The sequence below is a fragment of the Narcine bancroftii genome, chromosome 4, assembly GCF_036971445.1.
Source record: "Narcine bancroftii isolate sNarBan1 chromosome 4, sNarBan1.hap1, whole genome shotgun sequence".
Taxonomy (NCBI): domain Eukaryota; kingdom Metazoa; phylum Chordata; class Chondrichthyes; order Torpediniformes; family Narcinidae; genus Narcine; species Narcine bancroftii.
In genome coordinates, this window is record NC_091472.1 from 264,416,865 (window position 1) to 264,432,989 (window position 16,125).

The 16,125-nt window shown below is 37.5% G+C and overlaps 1 protein-coding gene across 1 annotated transcript in view; it reads left to right on the plus strand.

Annotated features, from left to right (window-relative positions):
* gli2a (GLI family zinc finger 2a) overlaps positions 1–16,125 on the plus strand; it is a 481,485-nt gene that overhangs the window by 89,389 nt on the left and 375,971 nt on the right. The window contains exon 2 of the mRNA XM_069934894.1: positions 1,038–1,097. The gene's annotated coding sequence lies outside the window, so the exon portion shown is untranslated. The remainder of the gene's footprint in view (positions 1–1,037; positions 1,098–16,125) is intronic.

A 16,125-nucleotide genomic window follows, 5' to 3' on the forward strand; every position in this document is an offset into this window, starting at 1 on the left:
TAAGACTTCCTACTTCTATATATTGGTTCATATCCTGTGCTGTGTGTAAGGACTCTATATTCTCCCTGGGACCTGTGTGGGTTTACTCCAGGTGCTCTGGTTTCTCCAAAATGTGAGTGGTGAGTAGGTTAATTGGATGGCATGGGTTTTAATGGCCAGAACCAGCTTCTATTGTGTTGTATCATTAAAAATAAAATCTTCAAAACCTCTTGCAATAAGGTCCAGCATGCCATTTGACTTCTTCACCATCTGCTGTGCCTGCATTCCAATCTTCAATGGCTGATGCACTATGACATCCAGGTCTCATTGCACCTTCCTTTCTCCTAATTTTTTACTATTCAGATAATAATCTGCCTTCCTATTCTGGCCACCAAACTGGCCATTATATGAAGTGAAATGAAAATCACAATAAACTTTCATCTTGTCTCATTGTACGTGAACTTCTTTGAGAGATAGTATGTTCCATAAATGCACAAGCCTTCTTTCTCCTAACACCCCAAATATGAGTTTTTAGTGGCATAATCTTTGTTTCAAAATATTTTGCATGTAAAGTCGGAACTTATTTGGTGATACAACCTGGTTGATCGTAAAGTCATTAGAGAGTAGGTGGCATGCTGATTATTAAATTATACAATAAATGATGGAAGATCATTTTTATTGCTGTAGAGAATCTCAAAACTTACAAGATCTAAATAATTCTCTATACATTTAAATAAAATCAGTAGCAAGGTAGCTTCAGGGGCGCACAGAAATGGATAGTGTGGATTAAATTTGCACCTTTCAACAATTAGAATTAATGCAAAGACCCAGTTTTTTAATTAAAACCACTGCGTGCTTTACTTGTAAATGCTGGGAATTTTGAAAATGTGATTTTGACAAATGGAGGCAGAAACTCCTCAAAAAATTATGATGTATCCTGAATTCCTGTATTTAATGTACTGCATATTAAAGTCCTCTTGTTCCATTCATTGTCAATGTAAAAGCACTTTGATACCTTTATGCATTTCATTAATCGCTCTTGAATTTTCTGTTGGCAGATGAGAGGAAATATTCTCCGATAAGGTGAAGAAAGCAAAGCTTCCTTATTTAAAAGAGAGGTAAGTTAAATCAGAATCTGCTTTCCATTACCTTTCTGTATAGTTGACTTATTCAGATGGTAATGCTTCTCCTGCCTTCAAATGTTTACATTTTGTTTTATAATGTTTAAGTTTAGCTCTAATGAGCACTTGCTACTACAATGGTATCCAGTTTGCTACTGAATAACTTGTGCCAATGGGCCAGTGCAAGCCACTGGTGGAACCAATGGTGCTGCATGTAAGTCAAATATGACGATTTCTTCTTGAAAACAGGAGCAGTGACCTTATCATTAGGATAGATTTCTAGTTGTGCAGTTAGTTCACTTCTTAGTATTGCTGTTAGGGGAAAAAAATAAAACCAATAATAGAGGTCTAGTTACTCTTTCAGCACTCAATTAATGGCAAAGCCTGGTTCAACAATTATTCAGAAATCATAACTGAATGATGCACTCAAGTCGCAAGTGTGCATTAATAAACCAAATCAGTGAAGTAAACTTTTATGGTAACTTTTTAAAAACAAAATACAGCTACATGTACTTGTATTAAATATTAATTTATTTTCAAAATGGGGAAGGTGCAACTAAAAAGTATTCTTTAGAATCCTGCCAAATAGATCAAATGATAATGATCCTGATTCACACTCCTGATAAAGGCCTCAGGCCCAGAACATTGATTGCTTTTTACTTCCTGTGGGTGCTGCGTGACCAGCCGAGTTTTTCCAACACTTCTGTGTATTGCGCAGTATCATTAGTGTCAATACGTCAGTTTAATATTATATGAATAGCCAAGTGAATAACTATGGACTGTGCTGTTACTGTCGCACTCCATCGATCTAAGTTCGATTCTGATCTTGGGTGACGTCGAGCTGGAGTTTGCACATTCTCCCGTGTGTTTCACTTTGAATGCTCCCTGACAATTTTTTTTTTTTTTTTTTTACCTTGTGTCAAGGGGCATTTGATAGACATGAGAGAGAGAACAGTCTACAGGGAAATGGGATCGGTGGGAATGCTCTGAACTGACCCAGAGTTGATGGGACAAATAGTTTCCTTCTGAGTTGTGATGAAAATATGAAGCATAACAATTAGAAATATACTGGTCCTCAGCTCTTTAATCATATACCATATCACAATTACAGCACGGAAACAGGCCAATTTGGCCCTTCTAGTCCGCACTGATCCAAGTACCCTCCTCTAATCCCACTTATCAGCATATACATATACTTATACTTATATGCATATCCATATACTTATCCAACTCTTTCTTAAATGACAAATTGACCCTGCCTCCACCACCTTTCCCAGAAGCCCATTCCACACAGTAACCATTCGCTGAGTAAAGAAGTTCCCCCTCATGTTACTCCTAAACCTTTGCCCGTCAACTCTCAACCCATGACCTCTTGTATCCATTTCTCCTACTCTTAATGGGAAAAGCCTTTCCACATCAACTCTATCTATCCCTTTCATTATCTTATACACCTCTATCAAATCCCCTCTCAGCCTTCTACGTTCCAAGGAATAAAGACCTAATTTGCTCAATCTCTCCTTGTATTCCAAATGCTGAAACCCAGGCAACATTTTTGTAAATCTTCTCTGCACTCTCTCTAACTTGTTGATATCCTTCCTATAAATCGGTGACCAGAACTGCACACAGTACTCTAAATTTGGCCTCACCAATGTCTTGTACAGTTTCATCATTTCTTCCCAACTCCTATATTCTATGCACTGATTTATATAGGCAAGCATACTAAAGGCCTTCTTCACCACCCTATCCACATGTGCTCCTACCTTCAGGGAACAATGCACCATTATTCCTAGATCTTTCTACTCCACTGCATTCTTCAATGCCCTCCCATTTACCACATATGTTTTCCAAAATTAAGCACCTCACACTTATCAGCATTAAACTTCATCTGCCATCTTTCTGCCCACTCCTCAAAGCAGTTTAAATCCCTCTGCAATCTTTGAAAACCCTCTTCATCATCCACACTTCTCTATTTTAGTATCATCTGCATATTTACTAATCCAATTTACCGCCCCATCCTCCAGATCATTAATATATATGACAAACAGCAACGATCTACTAGTACTCTCTGGCACCTTCCTTCCAGCCACTGTTGAATCCATTTGACTATCTCCAAATTAATACCCAAGGACTTAGCCTTACTAACTAATCTCCCATGCGGAACCTTATCGAAGGCCTTACTGAAGTCCATATAGACAACATCCACTGCTCTACCCTCATTAACATTCCTAGTCACCTCTTCAAAAAATTCAACAAGATTGGTCAAATATGACCTTCCATGTACAAATCCGTGTTGAGTTTCCCTGATCAGACCCTGTCCCTCCATATACTTATATATACCATCTCTAAGAATGCTGAAATATCAAGAGAAAGTAGAGAGTGGAGGTTGCAGTGGCATAACCAATTTTGTCCATTATCTGCATTGATTCTTAACTTGTAGCTATGACGAGATTTTAATGACCCAAGGTGTTTTTAAAGAGTGTTTAAGAGAGGACAGCTACCACCAGGGAAATTTAGAGGTAATTCTAGAGTTTAGTGTTTTACCAGATGATGGATGTTTGGATTCAAGGAGCCTCAAAATTCTACTAAGGTTAATGGTACAAGCAGATAATCTCGTCAAATTTCAAAATGTTCACCAAAAGCTAGAAAGCCATGGACCGTGTGTTGGTAAATGGGATTAATGTAGATAGTTATCTGATGACAGGCGTGGATGTGGTGGACCATTTGACGGTTTGTCTGCTGCATGGTTTTATGATTTAATTACTCTCTCCCATGTGGTTTTTCATGACTGAGAAGTATTCAGTGGCAAAGGGCTTGCCCATTTAAAGGAATCTAATAAAGTATTAAAAAGGGGGTTCCAAATGTGTCTCTTGATTAAAAAAAAAATTTAAGGCTTTTTCAAGATTCTTTTATTTAGGAGAAGACCTGTCACAAAGTATGTGAGGCATTGTGAAATTATAGACTGGATTTCAGTATCATGTTTACACCAGGATTTTCTTCTGCCAGTTCCAAACCAAGAGCAAAGAGAATTAATCAACAAACATCCCACCTCTCCAAGTCAGACTTCTGCAATCAATACAGTATATTCCAAATCCCTGACCCTATTTTGATTCTAATTTCTGGCCTGGTTGCTTGCCTTCGTGGAACCTGATGTCTAAAAACACATTCATGCAGCACTGCATTTTTAGACGGTTCATTTCATTCAGGTGTGGCTTGAATTTTAGGAAGATACCCTTATGGAAAATAATCTGTGTTTGAAAGAGATGTGAAGCAGACATTATATCTGCATTCACACAGGAATTCTACAGAATTCTCCCTGGACATGTGTCAATATATATCCTGGATTCACTGAAGCAGGTATTATGAAAAGATTCATGAGGGTGTTATCGGGACTGGAGGGTTTGAATTATAAAGGGATATATTATCCTGGAGAATAAGGAATGTCCTAGAAGTTTATAAGGTCATGAGGGGTATAGGTAAGTTGGTTGGTCTTAGTCTTTCCCCCAGGTTAGGGGAGTCTAAAAGCAGGGGGTGTAGATTTAAGGTAAGAAGACAAGTCAAAGTTTGGATTTATTATCGGAGTACATACATTGGATCACTACAACCCTGTGATCTTTATCTTGTGGACCATGTAGAATTTTTACTTATCAATAGTGAAAAAAAATGTTGTCAAGAAAAGATGTGTATTTTTTTAAAAAAAGAGAAAACAAGAAGGGAATGCAAACAAACTGTGCAATGCAGAAATATTCAGTGATAAAATAACATGCAAATTAGTCTCTGATTGAGTTTGTTGCTGAAGAGTCTGATAGTGAAGGGAAATCAACTGTTCCTGAACCTGGTGGTGGGAGATGGTCGCAGCAAGAGCAGAGCATGTCTTGGGGATCATTGATGATTACTGCTGCTCTCTGACGGCAGCGTTCCACATAGATGTGGAGAGGGTTTTGCCCGCGATTTACTGAACTAAGTCCAAAACCTTTGGTAGGCACTTCCGCTCAGAATCAGAATTTATTGACATGATCAAGTCACAAAATTCATCGTGTTGCGGCAGCGGTGGGAACGTTACAGTGAAAATAACGCTACAGATTACATTTGAAAATAAATAAATTAGTGCAAAAGAAGAGAAAATGAGGTAATGTCTGTAGTTCATTGTCCATTCGGAAAGCTGGGTATACTTCTTCAGACTCCTGTACCTCCTTCCCAATTGTAGCAGTGTGAAGAGGGCATGGCTGGGTATTGAGGGTCCTTGGGGAAAGAAACTACCTCTTGTAGATGTCCTCAATGGAGTGACAACTGATGCTTATGATGGCCTTGTAGTATTTTCCGGTGCTGTGCATTGGCAATCCCATACCAGACAGTGATACAACCAGTAGGAATGCTCTCCACAACAGTACACATGTAGAAATTTTGGTGGCATACCAAATCTCCTCAAAACACTTCACTGGCGACCCTTCTTCTCCATGCCTTCAATGAGGAGGCCCTAGGTCAGATCTTCAGAGATGTTGACACCCAAGAATTTGAAGTTCTTAACCCTTTTCACGTTGTCCCCTCATTGAGGACTAGTTCACGTTCTCCAGATTTTCCCCCTTTCAGATTCCGAGATATTGGAGCCCATACTAGGCCAAGATACAGCTGGACAGCACACTTTCCACTACATATCTGTAGAAGTTTGCCAAGGTTTTTGATGTCATACCAAACCTCTGCAAACTCTTGAGAAAGTAGATGCACTGATGTGCTTACTTCATGATGACATTTGTGTGTTGGGTCAAGGAAAGGTCCTCTGAGATGTTGACTCCCATTGGATTGTACACATGGTATCCTCTCCTGAAGTCCACAAACTGCTCCTTGGTTTTGGAGACATTGAGTGTGAGGTTATCGTTAGTACATTATTCAGTCAAGTTTTAAATCTCCCTCTTGTATGGGGGCGTGGCCATGCGAAGGACGTTGATAAACGTGTTTTGGTTGAGCTGTCCATGAAGAGCACTAAATAGGTGGTCAAAAGTTGAAAATCAAGATTTTCTTCATCAAGAATGGATAAAACTAACATGAAGAAACCAAGACAGCTGAGAACAAAGATTGAGGAAGCTCCTATTCAATTGGGAACATGGGTGAAAGTCCGAAAGGGAGCAGTGCAGAAATGGCAATGGGACAGGCAGAACTAGGGAGTTGGATCAAGAACTGAGCATCATTCTGGAAAAAAATGGAGACTGTGTAACCAATTCACAAGTGTTGAAAAGGTGATGAGAGATATGACGGAGAAAATGTCCAAAATAAAAGAGATTGTTGAAGACCTGATGGAGAGAATGGGTAGAGCAGAGATTGAATTGACAAAAATGCATGAAAAACTTGAGGCTTTGGGGGGAAAAAAGAACCCAAAGAATGGGCGTCAGATAAACTGCTGGACAAAATTGACCATATGGAGAACTTCAGGATTAATATCTGAATCATTGGATTGAATGAAGGAATCGAGAGAAGATACCTGGTGAACATTTTTCAAAAATGGATCCCACAAGTGTTGGGAGAAGACAAATTTGGAGAATAACTGCATATTAAGAGAGCTCACCGAACACTTGAACCCAGAAGAGCTGGTGATCGGAGACCAAGGACGGTTCTGGTGAGACTTTTAAGCTTCTGAGAATGGGAGATAATTTTGAGAGCAGTATATGATTACTCTAAGCAGAATAATGGTCTGCCTGAGATTGATCATGAAAAGGTAATATTTTTCCAAGACTTTAGCCCGACTTTAATTAAAGAACGAAAATAATTTGAAGATGTGAAAAGACAACTCCGTGTTTAAAAACTTGAAATACTCAATGATCTATCCCGCAACTTTGAGGATTGAAGGGAACCGGTAATTTTTTTCAAGACAAGTAGACTTTTTGCGAAGTTTGTAAACTAAATAAATAAATAGAATGAGGGTGCTGAGGGAGAAGATGGTGAAAATGCAATGGAGCTAAGTAAAAGTTGTATTTTTTAAAGTTTACAAACCTGTTTTTAAAAGTAAAATGTATAGAAATGCTCACGGAGAACTCAGTAAAGAAAAACATTTGGGAAAAGTGGTAGCAGGGTGGAGACTCTAGACTAAGGGGGAGAATGGTTCCTGGAAAGGAGTAACAAAAAAAGATTGCTCTAAAGGGAGTTGTTGTTTTTCCCTGAGAGATTCTGTGGCTTTTTTTTGTGGGCTTTCAGCCGTCTAAGTATACGTTACTGTCAGGGCAGGGACATTGACTCTTTAAATAATAAAATGATCTTTCCCCTTTAAGAAAAACACAGGGATTTTACTGTTAAAAAATATTTATTTTAAAGCAGAATATAGATAGAACATTAAAATTTATTAGTTTTAATGATAATGGAATTAATAGAATGGTGAAGAGAAAACGATTCTTGGCAAACCTAAAAAAAAATTGAAGGCAGATATAGTCTTTTCGCAAGAAACACATCTTACCAAATTGGAACATGAAAAATTAAAAAGAGGATGGGTGTGGGAATTAATATCATCTTCATTTGGATCAAAAGGAAGATGTATAGTGATTTAATTAACAAAAATATACCAGTACTACTAGAAGAGACATTAGCTGACCAAGCTGGACGATTTGTAATGGTACACTGCAAAATTTATGTAGAATCATGAATGTTTATGAACAATTACACCCCAAATTTTGATGATGAAGTCTTTATGAAGGATATCTTTTTTTAAAAAAACTGCAGGGGGAAGACAAAATATATTGATTGGAGAAGATTTCAATTTTTGTTTAGATCCAGTATTAGACAAATCAGTGAGAACAACAAGGGTGAAAACTGCAAAGACAACATTGTCATTTATGAAGGATTTAAATTTAATTGATATATGGAGTCAGCTCAGAAAGAGACTATTCATTCTACTCAAGGGTACAGGACTCATGTACAAGGATTGACCTATTTTTGATATCTGCCCAGTTACAAAGTAGAGTGGTAAAAATTGAGCATTTGACAAGACTTTATCAGACCACCATTATCATTAACTATCACGTAATGGAAAAGAAAGTAAGTATGTACAGATGGTGCCTAAATGCTACATTATTAATGATGAAGCATTTTTGTGAATTTATTAAGAGACTGAAATATTTTGTGAAAACAGTCTTCCTTCCACTGACAGTTTTCTAATATGGGATACGCTTAAAGCTTATTTGAGTGATTTAGAAGGTTTAGAGAAGGATATAACAAAATTGGAAAAAGAATATCAGATATCAGGAACACAAAAAAATATGGAATATTAGAACAAAAATGTTATGACTAAGAGAACAGGCACACAAAGTGTTATCTTGGTAGGTTAAAGCCCACCTCACTGACAAAAGGCAAAGGAGGAAAAACCCAACACCCAACCCCAACCAACCAATTTTCCCCTGCAACCGCTGCAACCGTGTCTGCCTGTCCCGCATCGGACTTGTCAGCCACAAACGAGCCTGCAGCTGACGTGGACTTTTTACCCCCTCCATAAATCTTCGTCCGCGAAGCCAAGCCAAAGAAAAAAAAAAGAAAAGCCAATGATTTATCCAGAATAATAAATGCATAGAAACAGATATTATGGCATATAATCAAGAAGAAATAAATAAATACATTTAGACAATATAACATGAAACTACATAAATCAGAATTAGTAGGAGATGAAAACAATATGGAAGAATTTTTAACAATTGTAGACCTTCCTAAACTAGAAGAGAGAGAAAAAGATTATTTAAATGCACCTTTTACAAGGGAATGAATGAAGAAAGCTCTGGGTACTTTAAAAGCTAATAAGTCCCTGGGGGAAGATGAGTTCCCTCCTGAGTTCTATAGACAATTTGAAGATTTGTTAATGTTTCTGTTGATAGATGTGTTGGACCAGGCGATAGAGACCCAAACCGTCCTGGAAATCTTTTCAACTTCTGTAATTACACTGCTACTGATGAAAGGTAGCGATGCATTGAAAACCTCATCATATAGATCAATAATACTCCTGAATGCAGACTATTCATGGATATCTGCAAAGGCACTAGCCAACAGACAGGGTGATTATTAACCAAAATTAATACATCCAGATAAGTTGGGATTTGTTAAAGGATGACATTCTCCAAATAATCTAGGTAAATTATTTCAATATAATGCATTTGGCAAAATCAAGGTTGAATCCAAACATAACTATTTCTTTAGATGCAGAAAGGCATTTGACAGACTAGAATTTTTATTGGTGTAGGTAGAAAATATATAAATTGGATAAAAACTCTTTATCATAAGCCACAAGCTAAAATTATAACTAATAACCAAATGTCATCTATTTTTCCCTTGAGTAGATTGAGTTGAAAGGAATGTCCCTTATCACCAACATTATTCATACGAGCTATTGAACCTCTGGCAGAGATTATAAGAAGATATCCAAATATTAAGGGCTTCAAAGTTGGGCAAGAAGAACATAAAATTAGTTTATTTGCTGCTGAGGTGCTATTATATATGTCTGATCAAGCTCAATCACTGATAAGAATGCAAACAATATTAGAAAAAATATGGAGGAATTTCAGGATATAAAATAAATATGGATAAAAGTGAGATAATGCCATTTCAGAATTTGGATTATGAAAAGTACCAAAAAGGTAGTCGATTTAAATGAAAGAAAGATAGAATTAAATACTGAGGAATAATGACAGATAATAATTTACAGATTTTATATAAGATATTAGAAAAAAAGACTTACAGGAATGGAATCTGCTGATTATATTAATAGAAAGGGTAAATTGTATAAAAATGAAGGTAATGCCAAGACTACAATATCTCTTTCAATTATTGCCTATTGTATTAAAGTTATTTAAATTATTACATCACTGTATAAGAAAATTCCTATGGACTCACAAAGTAGCAAGAATTGTACTGGAAAAGTTAACATAGGATTATAAATTGGGAGGACTTAGACTCTCAGATTTTAAGAAGTGTTAGCATAAACAATATTTCTATCATCTTTCTTTGAAGAAAACAGTCCCCCTTCATGGATTCAAATGGGACTGAATTCAATAAAAGAGGAGACAATGAAGGACTTTATTTAAAGTGGAATGTTGTTAATAACAAAAAAATGGATAATCCTATCTTAATACACATGATTAGAATACGGCAAGAAATAAATGAATATATCGGAGGTGGGGGGGAATGCAGGTATATCGTTGAGGACACCATTATATATGTATGAATCTGGGTAACAAAATATTGAATTCATGGTATTTCAAAGGAATAAGATATGTTTTTGATTGCTCTCTGGAAGGATCTCGTGTCTTTTGAACAATTAAGAAATAGTATGGAGTAGCTTATGGGACATTCTTTGCTTTCTCAAGTTAAGATCATTCTTAAGAGAAAGATGGGGACCAAACTTGGCCCTACCTGAAATTAATGAGATGGAATGAACGATTTGGCTGGGGAATACATCTAAATTTGTATCAAAATGAAAGTGCAAAACCAGGTTTACAGAGATTGAGAGAGATGGGAGTCAGATTTGAGAGTTGCAGTAATAGAAAGATGCTGGTTTGATTGGTGCTTGGATAAATTTTGTCAATTATAAATGCGAGATACAGATTAGTGCAACATAATTTCCTACACCAGTTATACCTCACACCACAGAAATTACATAAATCAAAATTAGAAATATCGGAGATGTGTTTTAGATATGGAATAGAAATAGGAAAGTTTGTACATGCTATATGTCGTGTGTGAAGGTGAAACCTTTCTGGCAGGATATTACTGAAATACTAATAAGGATAACGGGTGGTTTTTGCAGATGATCTGGAGCTTTATCTTTTGGGCAATTTTATTGAACTAAGTAAGAAACTAACTAAATTCCAAATTTCATTTGTTAAAATAGCTTTAGTGTGGTTAAGAAATGTGTTGGACATCCAGCTCCCCTCTCCAGATAGTACGATGGAAGACAGAGATGAACAGTTGTATACCTATGGGGGGAATAAAACATTACATACAATCTAAAAAACCAAATATGACATATTTATAAAAACATGGCAACCATATTTGGACTATATAGGGGCCCAAATATAATTTTTAAAAAAGATGCTACTATAATAAAAATTTAAGCAGCCTCTCCAATGAATACTTCATTTTTTTAAACCCAACTCTAAGCCCTGAAGGTGTATGTATTCACACTGTGAAGGGGGTGGGAGGGAAGGGGTTGTTTTTGTTTCATTTATAGAAAAGGTTATAATATATTTATATCTATATATTTTGACAATGTAAATTTTTGATATGTATATTTATGGGAAAAAAACAAAAATATAATATTTTATTAAAATGTCCCTCTTGCAGGCTGACTCATCATCCCCTTTTATACATCTACTAACTTGGTCAGCAAATTTGTAGATGGTATTGTTGTCGTACCAAGCCACATTGTCATAGTGAATTGAGTGGGGGCTAAGAACCCTGCCCTGTGGTGCTCCAGTGCTGGTGGAGATTGTGAAGAAGATGTTCTTACCAATCCTCACTGATTGTGATCTTTAAATTTAAATTTTATTTTAAATATAAAATTTTTAAAAATTTAGACTGCAGCACGATAACAGGCCATTTGGCTCACGAGACTTTGGTTGGCATGGATTATTTGGGCCAAAAGGCCTCTTTCCATGCAGTTCTGTGCTGCAAAATAACTCATGACAATGTTAATTTTCCCTCAATGGGGATAGATTGAAGTTACCATGATGGCTATTGAGCAGGTATTTTGCAGATGGATTCTCCTGCAGAGACATTAGAGATACAGAAAGGCAAAGAAAGAGCTTATCAGTTCTGGAAGTAATTAATGAACTACATATTTTATATATTTTTTAAAAAATCAGTATTTATATGGTGCCTTTCAGAGGATCAGAACATGCTGACATTCTGGTAATATATCTTTGAAATGTTGCAGTGTAGGCAGCCAAATTATATTCATCAACTACTTGTGATCAGCTAATCTTCATGTTCGTGTTGTTGAGGGATAACCATTGGAAACTCTTCTGCCTTTTTACCAAGTAGCATCCTGGGATTTTATGTATCTACTTGGGAGGTCAGTTATTTAAAATCTGATCCAAAAGTCTCCTCTCCTGATAGTCAGCACTCCCTCAGGGTGATTCAAACTGGGGCGTTAGCTTCGAATTTGTGGTTAATCCTTTGTGTGTGTGTGTGTGTGTGTGTGTGTGTGTGTGTGTGTGTGTGTGTGTGTGTGTGTGTGTGTGTGTGTGTGTGTGTGTGTGTGTGTGTGTGTGTGTGTGTGATCTGTTTTCAGATGATGCAAAACTTGGCTGTGTTGTTGACAACGAGGAGAGGAACTTTTGACTTTATGATTGGCTGCCCATTTGGACAGAAAAATGGCAAAACTGAATTTAGTACAGAGCACAGTGATGCAGCTAGTAGAGCTGTTGCCTCAATGCGCCAAAGACCAGGGCTCCATTCTCCACTCCACTGTCAGTTTGGAGTTTTCACATTCTCTTGGTGACTGTTTGGATTTCCTCCACGTGCTCAGTTTCCTCCGACATTCCAGAAATGTCGGAATGCTAGGGTAATTTACCATTGTAAATTGCCACTGATGTAGAGGTGAGTGGTAGAATATGAGCGAAGTTGACTGGAATTTTAAATTTAACTTTAATTTAGAGATAAAGCACGGTTTTAAAAAAAAATGCCCTCCCTGCCTACAAGCCCGTGCTGCTCAAATACAAACCAACAAACCTCACAGGTTTTTGGATGGTGGGAGGAAACCAGAGCACCTGGAGGAAACCCACATGGTCATGGGGAAGAATCTACAAACTCCTGACAGTGCTGGATTCGTGTGCTGGCGCTGTAATGGTGTTGTGCTAACTGCTACACTAACCATGCTGTATAAAATTGGATTGGGCCAACCTAGTTTTAAATGGTTGCTTGATGGTTGGCACAGATAACTCTATAGTAGTGCTTTTGGAGAAGTGAAATGTAGCAAGAAATTCTTCAGTAAATGAATGTGGACAGAGAGGTGTTGAAATCTAGATTTCTTGGCTTGAACGTCTAAAGACCCTTAAGATAGAAGGACATAGGAAGTAGGAACAGGAGTAGGCCGAAAATGGCCCATCGAGCCTGCTCCGCCATTCAATACGGTCATGGCTGATCTAATCTATGACCTAACTCCACCTACCTGCCTTCTCCCCATATCCCCTAATTCCTCTATCATGTAAAAATACAGATGAATAAAGCTAATCAGGCATACGGATTGCTCTCTTTTATCAGGAACAGCTAAAGTATGAGATACGTTTCCCTTAATGATCTGCTCCAGTGCTTTTTAATTTTTGTTGCATCATTGTAATTGGGAGACGGTCATGAATAAATGGCTTGTCAAGACAATAAAAATCTGCTAATTTCAATTAAAAATGAGAAAAAGTAGAAAAGACTTTGACTGATGATGGATTTTTCACAACTTCAGAAGGTCTTTGCTCAAGTCATTGTTAAACCAAGATTTGTCACTCTTTCCAATTGATGTGAAAGTTTTCAAAGAGGAGCACTGAAATTCTATCTGGAGCACTGGCAGGTATGTATCCTCAACCAATTCACTGTGACGAACTACTTCGAAAGGATGGTCATGGCCAGGATTAATTTGTACTTAAGTAAAGACCCAGACACACTGCAATTCACCAACGGTTACAATTGCTCCACAGCAGATGCAATCTCACTGCCTCTCCACTCAGCCCTAGATCACCTAGACCACAGCAACACCTACATCAGGCTGCTTTTCATCGATTACAGCTCAGCTTTCAACCTTAGTACTGGTCAGCAAGCTTCAAAATGTGGGCCTTTATACCTCCATCTGTAACTGGATCATTGACTTCTATATCAGAACACTGCAGTCAGTGTGAATCAGTAAGAACATCTCCTCACTGTCAATCGACACATGTGCACTTCAAGGATGTGTGCTTAGGCCACTGCTCTACTCTCTCTACACCCATGACTGTGTGGCTAGGTACAATTCAGTGACATCTACAAGTTTATGGATAACACTATGGTCATTGGCAGGATCACAGATGCCAATGAGCAAGTGTGCAGGAGGGAGATAGATCAGCTAGTTGAGTGGTGTCACCACCATCACCTTGCATTCAACATTAGCAAAACTAAGGATCTGATTGTTGACTTCCAGAAGGGCAATCAGGAGAACTCAAACTATTTCTTAATGTGGGGTCAGCAGTGGAAAGGGTAAAAAACTTGAAATTCTTGGGAAACAATATCTCTGAACATTTATCCTGAATCCCCATCAGTCAGTGAGCATGTTGCACTTTTTAAGGAAGGCATTGAGAATATCTGTGAATTAGTCTTTCTATTTCCTGAAGGTGCTCAAAGTATGAGCTTGAAAACAAAGTTCCAGATTTAAGGACCATTTCTTTCCTGCTATTATAAGATTCTTAAATGAACTTCCCAATGGTATAAGATGATGCCATTAAATTGTTTTAACTGTTTTCCCTGATTTGCCTGAATAATCTTGTACTCTGCACTTTTTGACATTGTAAAGTTACACCTTGTACTTTTGTTTTATTTATGTACTTAAGGATGAGTTGACTTGCTGGGTAACATGCAAAGCAAAACAAAATCTTTCACTGCATGTCAGTGCATATAGCAATCAAAAATTCAATGCAATGTTATACATGTTCTAGCAGACTGGTGTTCACATATGCAACTGACAGGGCTTGCCTATGGCAGAGGACTGAGTTAACTTGGTTGTTAGCCTGGGAGGGGACACTGACATTAATGTGGTTATCTCTTCAGTGGATTTGGGAGTGTTGGTGGAGATTTCACTTGTGGTACCTGTTCCGGTTGAATGAATTTCCAGCTTCAGGGAGTCAGATAGGACATATTTATCTATTTATAAACATTCAATTTATAATGTTTCACTGTAAAGCCATTGATTCATTAAGGTTTATCCTTTTATATTCACCAATGTATTTTTCCCCAACATGAATAGCATGCTAATGTTTGCCCATTGAATCCACTGTGACAATATATATTTCTCCCAGCCTTTCCCAGACATGAAGGTCCAGGATAGATCTTCAGTGATATTCACACCCAAGAATTTAAAGTTCTTTACCCTTTCTAGTGCTGATTCCTCAATGAAGACTGGTTTGTATTCTCCTGGTTTCCTCTTCCTGAAGTCCAAGATTTCAGTCAATAAAATGATTTAAAGGAACACACCCCTTTTAACACCCCACTGTTTCCAAGATTAAAAGTTAAACTGAGAGTCTTCAATGAAGAGCATGACAAGAACGCAGCCATGACAGTGCAGCCGCAGTCAAGGATTCACATCATGCAGCACATGCTCTGTTCTGACTGCCACCATCAGGAAAGAGGTATAGGTGCCACAAGATTTATACTGCCAGGTTCAAGAACAGCCTCTACCCCTCCACCACAACAAACTTAACCAGGGACTCATTTAGGACTCTTATTTTTGTACTTTATTGATTTTTTTTCTTTCTCAGCATTGCTCAGTCAGTTTGTTTACATTTCTTTATATGTTTAAATGTGTGCCCTGAGTACAGTTTTTTTTTGCCCTATCAATAAGTAATAATTCTGTCTCACCCGCAGGAAGAAGAATTTCAGGATTGTATGTAATGTCATGTATGTGCTCTGACAATAAATCTGAACAGTCTCTTGTCACTATTTGAAAGAGAGCAGAACATTGCATTTGCAGTTTTGAATAATTTCTCCTTTTTAATCCATATCAGAAACAGATTTGCAGGAGGTGCAGTTGCAAATGTATTTATTGCCATGTAATAGTACAGAACATGAAACATTACATGAAATTGCTTTCTGCCTGGCGTAATCAAAGGGTCTGGTTAATCCTTCTTGTGAATTCAGACCTTGAACAGGGTATAAAGGTTATCATGGCTGATCTTTCCTGTGAATTCAGACATTGTATGTAGGCTATAGTGGCTGATCTGCCTATGGACATAACATGCATCTCATGCTTTGTCTTTTTTTAAAAAAAAGTCCATTAGAGGTATGAGACATGCTAAGGTTACAAAAAGAATTAATATTCAAGATGGCG